At 43.3% G+C, this 18,607-nt stretch overlaps 1 long non-coding RNA gene across 1 annotated transcript in view; it reads right to left on the bottom strand.

Annotated features, from left to right (window-relative positions):
• Nucleotides 1–17,226, bottom strand: part of LOC142013098 (uncharacterized) — a 62,801-nt gene extending 45,575 nt beyond the window's left edge. The window contains exons 1-3 of the long non-coding RNA XR_012645543.1: nt 17,111–17,226; nt 16,429–16,635; nt 11,305–11,372 (exon numbers count right to left, since the gene is read on the bottom strand). This is a non-coding gene — a long non-coding RNA (uncharacterized LOC142013098). The remainder of the gene's footprint in view (nt 1–11,304; nt 11,373–16,428; nt 16,636–17,110) is intronic.
• Nucleotides 17,227–18,607: the final 1,381 nt, after the last annotated feature.

Below are 18,607 nucleotides of genomic sequence, written 5' to 3'. Positions count from 1 at the left end.
CAATATGGATTCACCAAGGACAAATAATGCCGGACCCATCTGATCAGCTTCTGTGATGAGGTAACTGGCTCTGTGGACATGGGGAAGTCAATGAATGTGATCAACCTTGACTTTTTAGCACAACTTTTGTGGCAGTCTCCCACAACATTCGTGCCCATAAGTTAAAGAAGAATGGACTGGATACATGGTCTGTAAGATGGATAGAAAGCTGACTTCATGGACTGGCCCAACGTCTAGCTCAGTGTCTGGTTGACAGTCAGTTTGAAGTGGAGTGTCCCAAGGATCAGTACTAGGACCAGAACTGTTTAACTTCTTTATTAATGGTCCAGACGAGGGGATGGATTGCACCTTCAGCAACTTTACAAATAACACTAAGCTAGTGGGTCAGGTAGGTAAATTGGAGGGTAGGGACATGGTCCAGAGCGACCTAGATACATTGGAGGATTTGGCCAAAACTAATTGATGCAGTTCAACAAGGAGAAGTGCAGAGTCCTGCACTTAGGATAAAGGAATCCCAAGCACTGTTACAGGCTGGGGACCAACTGGCTAAGTAGCAGTGCACTGGAAAATGACCTGAGGATTATAGTGGATGAGAGGCTGGATATGAGTCAACAGTGTGCCCTTTAGCCAAGAAGGCTAATGACATATTGGGGTGCATTAGGAGAAGTATTTCCAACAGATCTAGAGAAGTTATTTTTCCCCTCCACTTGGCAGTGGTGAGGCCACATGTGGAGTATTGTGTCCAGTTCTGCAGCCCCCTCAGTATAGAAACAATACAGATGCATTGGAGCAAGTTCAGTGGAAGGCAATGAAAATGATTAAGGGGCTGGAACATATGACCTATGAGAGATTTGGACTTAGGTAGTTTGCAGAAGAGAAGACATAGGAGTGATTTGATAGCAGCCTTCAACTTCCTAAGAAAAGGCTCTAAAGAGGATGGAAATAGATTGTTCTCAGTGGCGACAGATGGCAGAACGAGGATCAATGATCTGAAGTTACAGAGGGAGAGGTGTAGGTTGGTTATTATGAAAAGCTATTTCACCAGGAGGGTGGTGAACCACTGGAATGTGTTACCTAGATAGATGGTAGAATCTCCATCCCTGGAGGTTTTTAAGTCATGGCTTGACATAGTTATTGCTGGGATGATTTAGATGGGCTTTCCATCAGCCTAAAGACGACAAATATACTTGGTCAGGACGTTGCTGAACCTCCATTAATCAGCATTGGCAACTATACATTAGAGGTCATCCATGAGTTCGTTTATCTCGGGTCGACCATCACTGACACCCTGTCATTGGACACTGAGCTAAATAGGAGGATTGGAAAAACAGCCACAACTCTGTCCAGACTCAGCAAGAGAGTGTGGAATAACATCAAGTTGTACAGCCACACCAAAATGCGAGTCTACAGAGCCTGCATCCTCAGCACCCTCCTTTATGGCAGTGAGTCTTGGATCCTGTACGCCCGTCAGGAAAAGAGGCTGAACATCTTCCACTTGCACTGCCTCAGGCGCATCCTTGGAATATCATGGAAGAACAGAGTGTCCAACACCACTGTCCTTGAGCAAGCTGGAATCCCAACCATGCACACCCTCCTCAGGCAGCGGTGGCTCCGCTGACTTGGCCACATCCACAGGATGAATGATGGAAAGATCCCAAAAGACATCCTGTATGGTGAGCTAGCCTCTGGCAAAAGACCTCCCGGATGCCCCCAATTGCACTACAAAGATGTCTGCAAGAGCGACCTCAGGGAGGCAGACATCGAGCTGGACAACTGGGAAGAACTAGGAGACGACCACAGCAGATGGAGGCTGGGGTCACACAAGGGTCTTCAGAAGGGCGAGATGAGGATCAGACAGCTAGCAGAGGAGAAGCAAGCGCACAGAAAGCACACTAAGGACTTGCTAGACACCCACCACATCTTCAAGAGAAGTAGCAAGGACTGTCACTCTCATGTGGGCCTTCACAGTCACAGTCAACGCTGCCAATGATGATCCCAAATGGAACTACGAAGGGCGCGATCCATAGTCTATGTAGACTGAAGGATGCCTACTACTACTAGATTTAGATGGGGTTGATCCTGCTTTAGGTAGAGGCTGGACTTGATGACCTCCTGAGGTCCCTTCCAGCCCTAGAATTCTATTATTCTAAGATTTCGCCCAAGTTGACTTCAATGGGACTTAAGCGGTTATGTGCTTTGGTGAATTGAAGCATAAAAGAGGAATACGGAAGCCTATAAAAACTCTGTGTGTGTGTGTGTGTGTGTGTGTGTGTGTTATTTACCAATTTCTATATCATTTTTTGGCTTGTGGACTCTATATATAGCATAAGTTTTTATCCAGTTGAAGTTGATATACCTTTAACACTGGCAGAGACTAAGATGTATTTTAGGTCTAAAGGAATGGATAGTCATACAGGTGCTGTGAATTGTTACTGCCTTACTTGTATTAAATAATTATTGAGTCAAATGATTCTGTATCAAATATCAGGAAAACCCTATACCACCATGAATGGCACCCGGCGGTTATGGTGTTATAGTCAACAATCTCTGGGCTCATGGCCAAGGAATCTGTTAGACTATTTACTATCACACTTTCTTGATTTACTACTATTATTCCTTTTGGGGTTCTACATTTTTGAAATAACCCTCCAAGCCTAAACAAAACTAAAAGTGCCACAAAACTTGCTCTGTTCCATAGCTAAAAAAATATGTAGGGTAAAAAAACCTCACCCTACCCACCCTTTTGGTCCTATCCTCCCCAAAAAAATCACTTAAACAACTGATTCTGCAAAGCGCTTCACGTACTTTTCTTTCCCTCTACATTTTCCTCCTCCTTACTTTCTCTGCACTTCTCTTCCTTCTCACACTGCCTCTCTCTGTTAATATAGACATTTGCTGATGCTTAGCTTCAGGCACCCTATCGTAGGCAACTGATAACTGCAGAGCAGGGAGATTGAGATGCAGGGAAGGCCACCCAAAGGACAAGGGAAGAGGCATTCTAGGTCACCCCATGTAGCAATTACAATTATGGTGCAGGCATGGGGAAACAGGGCTCTTCCCAAGTGCTACCACAAGTCACCTATGATCTCTATGGAGTTGGTTTGGAGCAGCCCTGCCCCAGCTTGATTGTCTCAGAGGTTGCCAGAAGGATAATGCTCATGAGCATCACAGAGTGTAGGTTGCACTGTCTCATATGCCTGCCTCCATCTGCATCCCACAAGATCCCTACCAATTTATGGCAATAGGCACTCACTGGGGATGTACTAAATGAACATGGGGTGATAATACAGTTGTGAATGGACCCTTGAGGAAATGAGCTTAAAATAACCAATCTATGACATCTGAGCTGGAATTACTTGAATGTGAAAACAAGCACAGTTATAACAGTTCTTTCTTTAGTTAGTAACCTGGTGGCCTCAGGTATGGATTTATTCCATTTTCTTAAGGGCTACATCTGCATTACAGAGATCTTTCCAAAGAAGCCCTTTGAGAAGATCTCTTCTGAAAGAACTTCTTTCAAAAGAGTGCGTCCACACACAAAAAAGCGGAACAAAAGAGTGCTCTCTTCTTTCGAAAGGATGGGCCAGGATCGAATAGTCAGGTACTATGAGGATGGCTCTTTCAAAAGAAGGGCCCCGAGGAGCATCCACACACATTTTCTTTCAAAAACAGCTTTTGAAAGAAGGTGCTTTCCCTGAAACAGGAGTGGGAGAGCGCTTTCAAAAGAAGTGCTACCTTCAAATTACTTTTGAAAGAACGCTTTTTGCGCATACAAGTTCCATATCATCTTTGGAAAAATCTTTCAAAAGAACTTGCTAGTGTAGGTGTACCCAAGGTGAGGAGCTCCTTTTTCTTCTTAGGTATTGTGTGTTTTGGGGGCTCTTTTTGGCTCTTTTGGAGGGGGTTTCAGCTTCAAGTGAAAAGTTAGTCATGTGTTTGTTGCTGGCAAAAGCTTAGTTCCTCTTAAAACTGCGAATCCGAACAGCGGTATTATTTGATTGTCCTAAATAAAGAGAGCTGCACAGTTAGCGATATTGGATACCTGCAACTGGTTACTGTACAGGGAAATGCACAAAACAATCAAGCAAAACTGTGCACTATTAATTCAGAAGTGTACTGGTTGTCACAGGTGCTGGTGAGCACCCACTTCTAGCTGCTCACTAGGACCTCCATAGGGGAATACAAGCCTGTGTTTCCCTAGATCATTGAAATATTGAACATGGACAGTGTCAGCTTAACCACCATGCCACACTATTTCCTCTGTCGCCTCTGGCACATTTCTGGGTACTGAATCTTCATTTTCTTCTGCTTCACAGAAATGGGGCTCCACACTTTACCTGCCCAAGAACCACAGGACCAGTGCTGACCCCAGAGATCCCTGCCCCCATTTCAATGCCCTCTTCTACCACAACTCTACCCTGAAAGTGAGAATTTTGTAGGTTACAGTTCAACTCCAAGGGGCACTTAGTAATTGTGAAATGCACAGACACACACACACTATGGAATTTAACACGCGAAAGCTTTTACATTTAATCAGGAAGGATAGCCACTACACATCTTTTCCTCAACAGGACTGTCCTCTGGGCCAGGATCAGTGTGTCTTGGTTAGTCTAGAGATTTTGGGCCTCCTCCTATTGAAAAAACACTGCTACTTGGTGTCTCACTCACAGAATAAATAAAAATGGCTCCTGATCAAAACAGCTACTACTCTTTTAAAATCTCTTAAGCTATTTTATTCATGCCATCTTCCCTACATGAGCACAGACCCTTGCTAGCTGAATTCATTGCCAAGTTGACCTCCCCCTATTAAACTAATTCCTCTGGCTAGAAGCTGTGTTTGATGGAAAACAGGTGACTCTAATTAGATACATAATGTGTGAACTATCCGGTATTGTCAGACTTGTGTCACTGTGCATTAAGCTTTAGGCAAACAAAACAGAAAGCAAAAGGTTGCGTGGAGTCTGTAACCTGACACAGATCCACCTGTTTCCATCATCGCAAAGAATTCAGAATTTGTTCAGAAGTTCCCCAGTCATCACACTGGGAAGACTGTTCTGTTGTACTGAAAACTGTGTTTTACAAGAGAACACACATGTCTAGGTAGGTATTTCAACTCAGGGTGTGTTCAGTTATCTAGTTGATACTGCCCATGATATCCCAAGTCTCTGGGCAGGGCTATGCTATTAGTTAGAGGTGTGATTCTCCTGCTTATGAAGACACAGCTGTGGTAGCTCATTGGACAGTTAGCATGAGTGTTAATAGACATATTGCCTGTGCCAGCATGAACAGTGTCAGCACAAGGAAGATTTACCAGATAGATACCCACCATCCCAGGTGGGTCTGCACTCAGCATAGCTCAGACATGCCTTCACTGCCCATGTTACATTATTCTTTGTACTCATGCTACCTGTCATTGGTATGCATTTATATTCACTCAGCTCCCCTCCTAGCTCATAGGCGGCATGTAGCCTCTGTTTGTTCCCATGGCAACACGGGATAAATAGAAACCAGACTTGCATGAGATTGTAACAGCTTCTAATGAAGATGTGTCTGAGCTGTTCTTTCCTTTCTTTTCCACAGTATCTGCAGAAGCCACAGTTCCTGCCATTCCTGGCCCCTTAAAGCAGCAGTGATGAGATGTCTTTGTAAGTGGTGCTTATTTCCTCTCTTCCAATATCTGCTTTATCCTTGAATATATTGTTCATAACATAAAGCGTGGAAGTTAAATAAAAAACTATAATATGCTGCAGTCTTTCAGCAACAGTATGATTAATTCATTTCTTCAAATTCAGAATGACAAGAACACAAGCAGCACAGAGCAGAAAAGAGGAATAACATCCTTCCTTGTCCTAGGATTGTTGTTTTCCAGACAAACTTATCACACGCTTCCCTACAGGTTGCCTTAGCCTGGTCAGCAGGACTTGGAAATATGGCTTATCCACCCCCAGCTGCCATCCACACACTCCAAAGTGACAAATTTCATTTCCAACATAGTCCTAAAGTACCGCATATCAGACCTCCCACAAACTAAAGGGGACATCTCATGCTGAGGGAGGGAGGTCAGCTGATACCTAAGCAGCCCAACCTTTAAGGGGCCAGACTACACCTAGCACTATCATTTGACTTTTTGAAAGTAAACGGAAATGGATTTCTGAAAGTGAGATCCTGCCAAACATGGAGTAAGTTGATGTCAATAAAGCTCGCAAAACTATTTGTTTTTAAAGAACAAGGTGTATATTGAATGAAATAATTCTGCCTGTTTCTCAAAGAGAGGCAAGTTTTGGACAGTAAATTCATTCAAGCTGGACTAAGATGACTTTTGATAGTCTGCATCACCATATCATCTGATCATCTGTCAAATGTTTAGAAATAGAACTAACACACTGAAAGCCAAGAGGCACAGTTTCTTGGATGACATTTGAAGATCCAAGACTAAAGTGATTCTCACCCGTCAGTACTGGGGTGATTGCCACTTCGTCATCAAGACCATGAGGGGCATCTTGAAAGACAGTAAAAGGGCTGTGAAGAAGGATGCTAGGGCCTACCAGTGGGCCTGTGGCTTCCGCGATGTCCTGCTCACATTCATGGTTGGTTGCAGATTGCTGCTAGGCCCTATGAGAACCTCTGGCACTCCCTCCAGGGAGGATCCTCCACAGCTCTCACAATGCTGCTGTTAATCTTTGCCACTTTAAACAACAAGGGCTGGGGGGCAGGTCTCTGCTGTTGCTGAGTCTCTCCTTCCTCTGGGCAGGGGGATACTCCGTCACCTTCCTGCAGTAGACCCACACTGCTCCAGCTGCCGAAGCCAGCGGGTGGCTGGAGAGGGGAGACAGGGTCTACTTTAGCCACCTCTCAGCCCATCAAGGTGGGGTGGTGACCCTGTTCTCCCTCAGCCTGCAGCCCAAGGTGCTGGGGATTGTCAAGGTCATGCTGGGATGCCTGCTGTATGTCCGAGTCCAGGTGGAGGCAATCCCATTACATTTAGTTAATGTTCATGTCCCAGACAAGAGCCCAGATTGGGCTTGTTTCTTCCAGCAGGTGTTGTGCTTCCTCGACACAGTTGATCCTCATGAGTGCCTGGTCCTGGATGGTAATTTCAACTGCACCCTTGAGGAATGGGACCGTACAGAGACTGAGCAGTACCAGACCACCACAGGCATCCGCTGAGAGCTGATAAACCATCTCTCCCTGGTGAAGGCTGGTGCAGCCACCACCTGGACGAGGACACCATGTCCACTTTTCTCTGGGTAGTGGGTCAAGAATCATTGCACTCCTGATTGAACTGCATCTATATTTCCTGACACATTTCTCTCCCATTCCTGCAGTGTGTGGCCAGTCCAGGTCTCAGACTACCACCTGGTGACCATGAAGACTTCTATCTCCTCAGGGAAACTGACCCAGCCTATTGGAACATCAACAACAGCCTGCTGAAAGACATGGGCTTCATGATGTCCTTCTGGGAACTGTGGCTAGCCTGGTATGAGCAGCAGCATGCCTTTCCCTTGGCACAACAGCAGTGGGATGTGGGAAAGGTGCACACATGGCTCTTCTGCCATGATTATACTCAGGAGGCCAGCCAGTACTGGGATGCTGCGATAGGGCAGCTGGAATGGGAGGTCTTGGACCTGGAGGGGTATCTGGCCACCAGTCTCGGGGATCCATCCCTCTGGAGCTAGTACCAGGAGAAGCAGGAGGAGCTCCAGGCCCTTGATGACCTTCGGGCCCAGGGTGCCTTTGTGAAATCTCACATCCACCTCCTTTAGGAGATGGATGCCAACTCCCACTTCTTCTATGCCATGGAGAAAAAGACAGGAACTAAGAAGCACATCCTTTGCCTGCTCTCAGAGGACAGCACCCCCCTCACGGAATGGGTGGAGATGAACGAGGTGCCTTATGCTTTCTGTGTTGCCCTTTTCTCGCCAGTTCTGACCAATGCCAACACCTGCTGAGTGCTTTAGGATGAACTCCCAACAGTCAGCATGGGCGAACAGGACTGGCTGAAGCTACCTCTCATTCTAGCTGAGTTCTCAGACCCACCAATAAATCCCCAGGCATGGAGGGGGTGACTGTGGATTTTTACCACGTTTTTATGACATCTTCGTCCCAGACCTCCTCAGCATCTGAGCTGAATCCTTACGAAGCAGAATCGCCCCACGGTCATGTAAGTGAGCAGCGCTCACCTTGCTGCCTAAAAGGGGCACCCCTGCAATTTCAGGAACTGCATTCCAGCTTTCTCCTTTCCACAAACTACAAGATCATTTCCAAAGCCATCTCCTTTCACCTGCAGTCTGTGCTGGGGGACATGTCCTTTCAGACCAGATCTACTCTGTCCCATGACGTACCATCTTTGACAACCTTTATTCGGTCTGGGATCCCTTAGAGCTAAGATATAGGGATGGTCTGTCATTTGCCTTCCTGTCCTTGGATCAGGAGAAGGTGTTCGACACTGTGAACCATAGGTACCTTCCTGGGTACTCTACAGGCCTTTGGCTTCAGACCCCATTTTACGGGTTCTCTCTGGGTGCTATACTCTGCCTCAGAGTGTCTGGTCACGTTCAGCTGGACCCTGACATCACTAGTCAGCTTTGGGTGAGAAGTGCATCACGGCTTCCCACTGTCAGGCCAGCTGTACGCTACAGCCATTGATCCTTTCCTCCATCTCCTTTGCAGAAGGTTGATTGGTTTGGCGCTCTGAAAGCCAGAGATGCAGCTAATCCTGTCAATGTATGCTGAAGACGTGCTCCTCGTGGTTCAAGACCCAGGTGGAGGCTTGCCAAGCCATCTACTCAGCAGCCTTCTCCGCGCAGATCAACTGGGAGAAGATCTCTGGCCTGGTTGTCAGGGTTGGGTGGCAGTCGAGCTGCCTCCCACCAGTGCTTCAGGCCATCCAGTGGAGCATGGGTCTGCTGCTCTATCTTGGTGACTTTCTGCCACACAACCCTCCCTGCCAGAGAGCTGGCAGGATATAGAAAGCGGGGTGGGTAAGTGGTTGCAGAGGTGAATCAGACTACTCCAGTGGCTCTCCCTGTGAGGGAGGGCACTGGTGCTCAACCAGCTAGTCCTATCGTGGTCCCACTCCCAGAATTCCTGGCCCACCTCCAGAAGCTAGTTCTGAAATTCTTTTGGTGAGGACTGTACTGGGTCCCTACAGGGGTTCTTCATCTTCCCTTAGAGGAGGAAGGACAGGGCCTGATGTACTTCTGCAGGTTCATGTCTTCGGCCTCTGGGCCCTGCAGTGACTTAACAGTGCACATAGTCTGGCATGAAGAACATGGGCATAAGCTTTCCTCCACCACTTAGGAGGGCTCTGTTATGACTAGTAGCTCCTTTACCTCCCATTGAGAGGTCATCATCCTCTAGACCTGGCAGCTGCTTTCAGCAAACAGGTCCTTGGGTGGCCACCCTGAGGGAAGATCTCCTCATGCAGCCTCTGCTACACAATCCGTATCTTTGTGTGCAGGTGGTAGAGTACCCCGCTGTGTACTGGAGTTCAGTTCTGGGAGAAGTCACCAGACTCTGAGACCTCCTGGACTACAACAGGGAGACTGGATAGAGCCCCTGGCACTCACCCAGTGCATGGGACTCTCCACCCACCCCACTCCCTAGTGCAGGAGGTAAGGGCCACTTTATTGCCTGCTGCTCAAGTCTACCTCAGCCAGGTCCTGAGAGAAGGACCACTCTGCCCCTTTCTCACTCCTGGCCCTCAACCCTGTGTGCCTTCCTGACCACCTCCCCCTCATCACCCAAGGTGGCTGCATGCTTTGCATCTGGTCCCCTTCCAAACTGTGCCAATGTGTCACAAAATTTTGGGGAGTAAAGGCACGTTGAAGTAGCACGGGCACTTCAAAGTACCTGCAGCTACACAGCATGCCAGCACTTTGAAGTGTGACAGTTTGAAGTTGTGGGGGGAGAATTAGCCTAATGAAGTGCTGTATCTTCAGTGCAGCACTTCAACAATAATCTCCCATCAGCCTGATTACCATGCCCTCTTTGAAATTTGGGCAAGTGTAGACAGACTAAGACATGATATAATGGAAGATGAGGCATAGGAGCATGGAGTTAAAAGTTACTAGGTCATCACAGAGCACTCTTGGCTAACTACTACATGATGCGTCAAATGTATTATTACCGATTTCATTCAGTATTCAACCAGTTCCATTATGTTATCTTCATGGTAAGATGCAAGATACACCTGTATGAGGCTATGACATAATGAATTATATAGTCTACTTAACCTTATCCATTCCATCATTTGTTAAATAACAAGTCCCAGAATGAATGATTCTGTGTCCCCTAATTTACAAATAGTGGATGGCTGAGGAAATAGAAAAAAGAAATGAAACAACTCTAAGCAATGGAAGTTTGTGGGTCATATAAAATTTAAGATGAGTAATAAAGTTAAAGGAAGCAGCAAAATAAATAAATAAAAAATACCAAAAGGACATGAATCCTTCTGTAAACTGGGCTTACACAGATATGACCAATAAAATTTAATGTAGACAAATATGAAGAAATCAGCAGCGGCAGCAAGGTTTTAAAAGTACAAATAGAGAACAGATGTAGTTGAAGCAGTTACTTTGAGAAAGAGAAATTAAAGTAATATACTACACTACTCTGAACACATCAGTGCAAAGTGGCAAAGCAATAAAAACAAAGTTTTAATATAGTCAGCACGTGATGTTTAGTTATATACTAATTTTCATGTGTGCCCCCTATAAAGTGATAGGGTAAAGAAAATGAATGGGATGATTTTAAAATGTTATGCATGTTAGTCAGACAGATATTTTTTAAAGTGTGTTTTGTGTGGAGCATTATGCAAAATACAGAATTTCAATAACATTTAAAAGTACTAGGTTTGGAACTATTTTAAAATCATTATAAACAAAGGTTGTTTGGTGAAAAATTAAAAACAAAATAACTGCAAGTAACATCTGAGATTAGCCTGGGAAATACATAGAAACATCTGTTTCTCCTTCACATTTTGTTGATAAGACCCTACAATAAAAATAAGTCTTCATTTGTAATCCTTCCTATTTAAAAATACTGTTAATAAAGCTATAAACTACTCTGTAAATTTTAACCTTATGAGACTACTGCTCTCACATAGAACATTCTGCTCCTCAACATAAAGTGCAAGCTTCTGAATGAAAGTGAAGCTGTCATGCATATTCAGGCATTTGTATATGTTGCCATAGATGCAAATTTAAAATAATGCAGCTGGAGGCTAGCTATGTAAGGCCAGTGTCACGGGAAGGAAGGCTTCAAGTAATAGAATACAGTGTTCATTGTTAAGTATTCATTTACCTTGTTTGTCATGCCATCATACACAATCCTTTCAGTGGTCTCTTCCATTAAAAGGTTTCAGTAATAACCTGGGAAGGAAAACAGGGATAAGTATTATGTTCTGATGTATTTAGATAATGTGATTTCAAGTGGGTAATTCATCATTTGTCAGTCATTTACTGTATGGCCATCTTTGAAGTATTTTGCCACACATGGCAGAGATTTTTCTGGGTAGAGTTTATAGAATCAAGTCTCAAAGTCCCCTCTGCACTGAAGAATAATCAGGAAAGGTAAACCTAGGCGTACCAAATGGCTGAAAAGAGCAAATAAACTGAAAGTTGGACTGTTCAGAGATATTTGTGGTAAGAGGAAAGTGTTTTGACTACATTTAAAATGTTAGTCACCTCACATATGTTAATTATACACCTAAAATAAGTCTAGACAATGCTGTTTGGTTTGTCACAACTAGGATTTAAAAGACAAATAATGTAATGTAATGACCAAGTGCCAGTGAGTAACTGTAGAGTGCAGAAGGCAGTGTATGTATTTACAGTGTGCCAACTGCAGCTCAGTCAGCAAACACCTTCTCAAAATATGCCTTTAAACCTTAATCAAGGCTAAACTTTTGGGTTTCATAACTAGTGATGAGCAAATCAAAGGGGATGGAGAAATGACCATGCATAAAGAATTGCATGTTAAAATATTCAGAAGGTTAAGGGTATTAATTGCATCTTCAAGATGACAATCAAGTTACCAGTATTATCAAAGGGACCGACAAAGCTGGATCAACCTACATTTTATATTGAAATGCAGGATTGTAAACTGGGTGCTAAATTTACTCCTAGCCCTATGGAATATTTTAAAGAATATATGAAATGAAAATTGAATTACAAAAGTGTATATAGAATCACAGAATTCTAGGGCTGGAAGGAACCTCAGGAAGCCATTTAGTCCAGCCCCCTGCCTAAACCAGGATCAACCCCAGCTAAACCATCCCTGCCATGAGTATGTCAAGCCGGGACTTAAAAGCTTTCCACTACCTCCTTGATAACATAAAGCAATAAGAGCTCAATTGAAAAGATTCCTCAGTCCTGTGTAAAATGTTATAGCACTTTAAAAATAAGACCCTAATAATTAATTCCACTAGCTTAATTAGGATTACTATATTTGAACTTTCAAAAAAGAGGACACTCCTGAGAGCAAACGTATCTGTGTCCGATCCATGTCCATTCATTCTCTGTTGAAGAGTGTTTGCAGTCTGTTCTATATATACGATGAGTGAGCATTTTGGCACATGACAGCATATATGGTGTTAGTTGAGGAACAGAAGAATGTGCCCGTGATTCTGTATTTAACATGGTTAGGTCCAGTGATGGTATCTCCAGAATAGATATGTGGATAAAAGTTGGCAGTGAGGCTTGTTGCAAGGAAAAAGTTCTAGGATTAGTATTATTGTGTTATAACCTGTGGTTGCTAGTGCAAATCCTCATAAGGTTGGGAATTTGTCTATAGGAAAGAACAGGCCTGTCACCTAGGGCCTTAGAAGAGAAGACTGAGGGGAGATTTAACAGCAGCCTTCAACTTCGTGAAGGGGGTACTTAAGAGGATGAAAAGAAACTGTTCTCTGTGGTGACAGATGGCAGAACAAGGAGCAATGATCTGAAGTTACAGAAGGAAAGGAGTAGGTTGGATATTAGGAAAAACTACTTCACCAAGAGGGTGGTGAAGCACTGGAATGCATTGTCTAGGGAGGTGGTAGAATCTCCATCCCTGGAGGTTTTTAAGTCCTGGCTTGACATAGTCATGGCTGGGATGACTTAGTTGGGGTTGATCCTGCTTGGGGCAAGGGGCTGGACTCGATGACCTCTTTAAGTCCCTTCCAGCTCTGTGATTCTATGATCACGATTTAGACTAGGTTGTAGCTCTTTAATGATGCGTTGCTTTGGTTTGAGTTGGTGCTGTAGGTAATGACAAGTGGTGTTCTGTTATTGCACCTATCTTGGAGTAGTTGGTTTCTGGGTATGTGTCTGGCCTTGTCAATTTGTATTTTTACTTCTACCAGTGGGTAATTCAGGTTTATGAATGTTTGGTTGAGATCATGTAGTTTTTGGTCTCTGTCAGTGGGATCAGAGCAGATGTGATTGTATCTCAGGGCTTGACTGTAAATGACGGACCATGTTATGCATGCAAGATTGAAGCTGGAAGCATGTAGGTAAGTGTAGCAGTCAGTTGGTTTCCAATAGAGCATGGTATTGATCAAGCCATCAGTGATTTGTACTGTAGTGTCCAGGAAATCTCTCATGTGGAGTGGTCAAGGCATAAATTGATGGTGGGGTGCAGATTGTTAAATTCTCTGTGGAATTCTTCTACAATCTCTTTACTGTGGGTCTAAATGATAAAGATGTCATCAATGTATTGTATGTAAAAGAGGGGTAGAAGGGGATGAGAGCTGCAGAATGATTGTTCCAAGTCAGCCAAAAATATATTAGCATATTGTGGGGCCATGCAGGTGCCCATAGCAATGCCACTATTCTGGAAGTATAAGTTGTCCCCAAATAGGAAATAATTGTGGATGAGAACAAAGTTACAGAGGTCAGACATGATATTAGCTGAAGTAATGTCAGGGATGGTATTTCTGATCATTTGTAGTTCATCTTCATGTGGAAAAATAGCATAGACAGCCTCTACATCCATGGTACCAGGGAAGGTATTGTCAGGAAGTTTCCCAATGTTTTGTAATTGCCTCAGGAAGTCGGTGGTATCTCAGATAGCTGGGAGTGTTGTATCTACCAAGTTGCATTGCATAAATGTGTTATGGTCTATATTGTGTCCTCTTTTGAAAAATTCAGATATGGTAACCCTAATAATATTAATCATGGTGAGTTCACTTGGCATTAGTATGAAAGCTATGAAGCTATGAACATATATAGAACACATCAAAGAACTCAAATATCATGCAAACTGGTTGTCCATTGGCTAGTCTAAGAAAGAAAAGTTTTTCTGCAAGGGATTGCTAGGTTGGATACTGAAACTTTTCATATGTAACTCCAAAGAGACCATGTACTAGGAAGTGCGAAGCATCTGCTCTACAGCATTGTTTGAGGGTCAGCTGGTCTTCAGCTCATGTGATAAAGCACAGGGCTTTAGCCCCTAACCTTGCAGATTGAATCCCTTCTGCTGACAACCCAGGCCTGTTGGCGTTACATGTAGATTAGCTGACAGCACTGAAAGCAGAACTATCATTTTCTGAAATAAGATTCTCACTTAAATATGAAAAATGTTTTACAGCTTTTTCTTGTGGCTTTTAAAAACCAAAAATGTCAAATGCTTAAAAAAAATTATGGTATCTTCTTCCACTCTTACACCCAAGTAAAGAGTTGTGGGAAATCGGTTACAAAAATACACAGCATTTTTTTTTTTTGTCATCAGATACTTGTTTGTAATAGTGGTTTAAAATGGTGTTTGCTGTCCTATATAAGTATATTCATATGTCCATTTCTGTGTGTACAGAAGAGAGTTTTTTATAGTGCAGCTGAACAAGTGCTATAGCAGTAACATTGAAAAAGCTGTTGAATTTATAGATGCATCTCTGAGAGATAACAAAATACTCGTTTGTTCTGCTAAATCCTCTGTCACAGGCAGCAGTGCTCACTCAGGATGTATTAATTGCGTGTCAAAGGTGAAGATCATCTCCCACATGTCAAATGTTATCTTCTCTTAGTCCCTGAATTTATTCTGCGTTGAGAATCTGATGGGGAGGGAGAATCTCAGCCTCCTTGGCTGTGGCCACACTAGCCCCTCCTTTCCAAGGGGCTATGGTAAAGTGGCACTTCAGGATATGCTAATGAGGCACTTCCATGAATATGCAGCACCTAGTGGAATAATGGCAGCTGAGCACACTTTGAAACTGGTTGTTTCGAAATGCAGCCATACAAGTAGCTGGGGGGCCTTTTGAAATGGACCTCTGATTTTTAAAGCCCCTTATTCCCATCTGGTTTTGGGAAGAAGGGGCTTTCAAAAATCAGGGGGTTGTTTTGAAAGGTCCCCCAGCACGTGGGTGGCTGAGTTTCGAAACCAGGCATTTCGAAGCATGTGCAACTGCCTTTATGCTAATGAGGTGCTGCATATTCATGGTAGCATCTCATTAGCATCTCTCTAAGTGCCACATTACCAGAGCCCCTCCGAAAGAAGCAGCAAGTGTGGTCGCAGCTCTTTTGTTAACATCTCTTTCTAAACTCACATGGTTAAAGTGGTAATATTAGGAGTTGCTTAACATTGTTAAGAACAGATCTCCTTTACCAAAGCTATTCAGTCACTGAGCCATCAGCTTTCCCATTCTATGACAACTGGTCTGAACAGTAGAGAAGTGAGTGACTGGTGGAAATAGACTTTTGTTACTTTAGTTATAGTTGTGCCTGAATAAGGGCTGGAAAAAAAAAAATCAGGCAAATTGCTTTTAAAGAGCAAACAGAAATATTTGAAAGGATGGGAAAAAAAAAGATCAAAATAGCAATGTTTTTCCCTTTTAAGATGAACATCTTCAGCCTGGTGTGAATTATTGTCTGTCAGCAGGACAAAGTGGTGTATTTCAGAGAATGAAAAGCTTTCCAGTTACTCTCCATTTAGCTTTAATATTCCCTACAATAGCATAAAATTTAAACTATGATCAACATGAAGTTCCACTTTGGTTTGTCTTTCTATTGTATTAGATACAAACTTTTGTCTTTCACATAAAGGAAAAAAAACTGACATACCTCCAGAAAAAGAATCCTCTATCTGAAGAGGTTAACACCTTTGGGAAAATTTCCCATGCAATTGTAATAAATTCAGCCTCACACTCCTTAGAAGCGGGAAAGTTGTGCCAGATTAGCACCTAACATGTTAAAATGATTCCTCATGCTCTGAGTCCTGCATCCCCTTCCTTAGGGGCAGTGATGGCTGGATAGTTGTGGGTTTGCATTTTGCAAGACTACAGGGTGAAAAAAGAATCCACAAATGCCAAAAGATAAGAATAAATGTGTAAAGGGTTTATTCTGTCTGACTGGAAAGGGAGCAAGTATTCTAAATATTTGCTTGAGAAGCAATTGCATTCTTTTTCTTATACGGTATTCTATCATGCTGAATGACTTACAAGTATTTCATTACCTGTAAGTGCTGCTTGTGGTCCTCTTGAATGTTTGTATTTCTCCCCAGCTTTAATATAGTGTCACTGATTGCATCAGTTTCATAGAACATCCATTCAGAAGAAAGCTTAAAATTTTCTTCCAGCTCAGATTCACAAAGGTCCAAACCTCTTTGCATGCTAAAGAGGTCAGCTTCTTGCCTTATATTAGCAACCAGTCCAGCTGAAATCTAAAGTACATGTAAACATGTCAGTCTAGCTGTCCAACCTTGTTAAGGAACATAACATTTAAACAGATATTATTTAACTTATATTTTCTTTTTTGGTTCTGTGTCATGGAATCAGTGGACACCAAGATTCAGTTGAACCAGACTGTGAAAGAGTTACAAATGCATATTAAAATCATTCATATTTCTTTGAGATGAAATAGAACCAGTAAACTAGGCCATAAGAGTTGTGCTGCAATTGTATTAACCTTCCTGCTGAAGCTATGTAAGATTACCATCTTCAAGTTACAACCCAAAGACCTGGGCCAAAATATGGTTTGAGAAGACGACCAAGGATGAGATTGTGTCTTTTGCTTCCTGGAGGCAACTCTCCTAATTCTGAACTTTTTGAACACCAAAGAGATCAATACTGTTAAGTTAGTGCTATATATAGAATTGCCCTACACAGGTTGACTGCAACAATAGCATTATGACCCACCTTCTTCTGCCTTTGACAAGCCCCCTCCTGTCTTCAGCCCTCTGAGTGCAGAATTGAGTCTGCTGCTTTAGGTAGTGCCTTTGTCAGGAGAATCCTCACTCTGACCAACTAAGGATCATAGTACAGTGGAGAAACAAAGCCACTTCCTCTTTGAAAGTTCAGGATCAAATACTGGACCTGAAAGCAGAAACTTGGAGGGTACAAATAAAAACTGGAAAAGAAGAGTTACATCAACCTCTAGGAAGCAAAATAGCAGATTAGGGAATATTTTGCTTCATATAAGTGGATTGGGTTGGGCAAAAATTACTGAAGCATTTTCCATAATATTTTCTCCCCTGGAGATCTAATGCTTTGGGAACATAAGGACATACTGGCTCAGATCATAGAATCATGGTATTCTGGGGTTGGAAGGGACCTCAGGAGGTCATCTAGTCCAGCCCCCAGCCTAAAGCAGGATTAACTCCATCTAAATCATTCCAGGTATGACTATGTCAAGCTGGGAATTAAAACCCTCTCGGGATGGAGATTCCGCCACCTCTCTTGATAACGCATTCCAGTGCTTGACCACCCTCCTGGTGAAATAGCTCTTCCTAATATCCAATCAACAGCTTTCCCTCTAACTTCAGAATATTGGTTCTTGTTCTGCCATTTGTCACCATTGAGAACAGCATCTCCTCATCCTCTTTAGAGACCTCTTTCGGGAAGTTGAAGGCTATTATCAAATCACCCCTTACTACTCTTCTGCAAACTAAATAAGCTCAAATCCCTCAGCCTCTCCTCATAGGTCATGTCCTCCAGGGCCTTATTCATTTTTGTTGCTCTCCTCTGAACCTGCTCCAATTCATACACATTCTTTCTATATTGGGGGCCCCAGAACTGCAAGAAATACTCCAGATGTAGCCTCACCAGTGCCAAGTAAAGGGGAATAACAACTTCTCCAGATCTGCTGGAAATCTCTCTCCTAATACACCTCAATATGCCCTTAGCCTTTTCGGCTACAAGGTCACACTGTTGACTCATATACAGCATCTCATCCACCAAAATCCCCAGGTCATTTTCTGCTGCGCTGCTACTTAGCCAGTTGGTCCCCAGCCTGTAACCATGTTTGGCATTTTTCCATCCCAAGTGTAGGACTCTGTACTTCTCCTTGTTGAGCCTCACCACATTTCTTTTGGCCCAACCCTCCAATTTATACAGGTCACTGAACTCCATCCCTACCCTACAATGTATCCACCTTACCACCTAGCTTAGTGTCATATGCTAATTTGCTGAGGGTGCCATCCATCCCCTCATCCAGATCATTAATAAAAATGTTGAATAGTACTGGGCCTAGAACTGATCCTTGGGGCACTCCATTTGAAACTGATGGAAAAACAGGCATTGAGCCATTGACTACTGCTCATTGGGCTCATCTGCCATCCCAGTTTCTAGCCATCTTACAGTCCATGTAATGAATCCAAACTTGCTCAAGTATGGTCAAGAATGTTGGAGACTGTA

Source organism: Carettochelys insculpta, chromosome 5 (genome assembly GCF_033958435.1).
Source record: "Carettochelys insculpta isolate YL-2023 chromosome 5, ASM3395843v1, whole genome shotgun sequence".
Taxonomy (NCBI): Eukaryota; Metazoa; Chordata; order Testudines; family Carettochelyidae; genus Carettochelys; species Carettochelys insculpta.
Note: the sequence above shows the minus strand (reverse complement) of the source record. Positions and strands in the feature narration are given on the sequence as shown.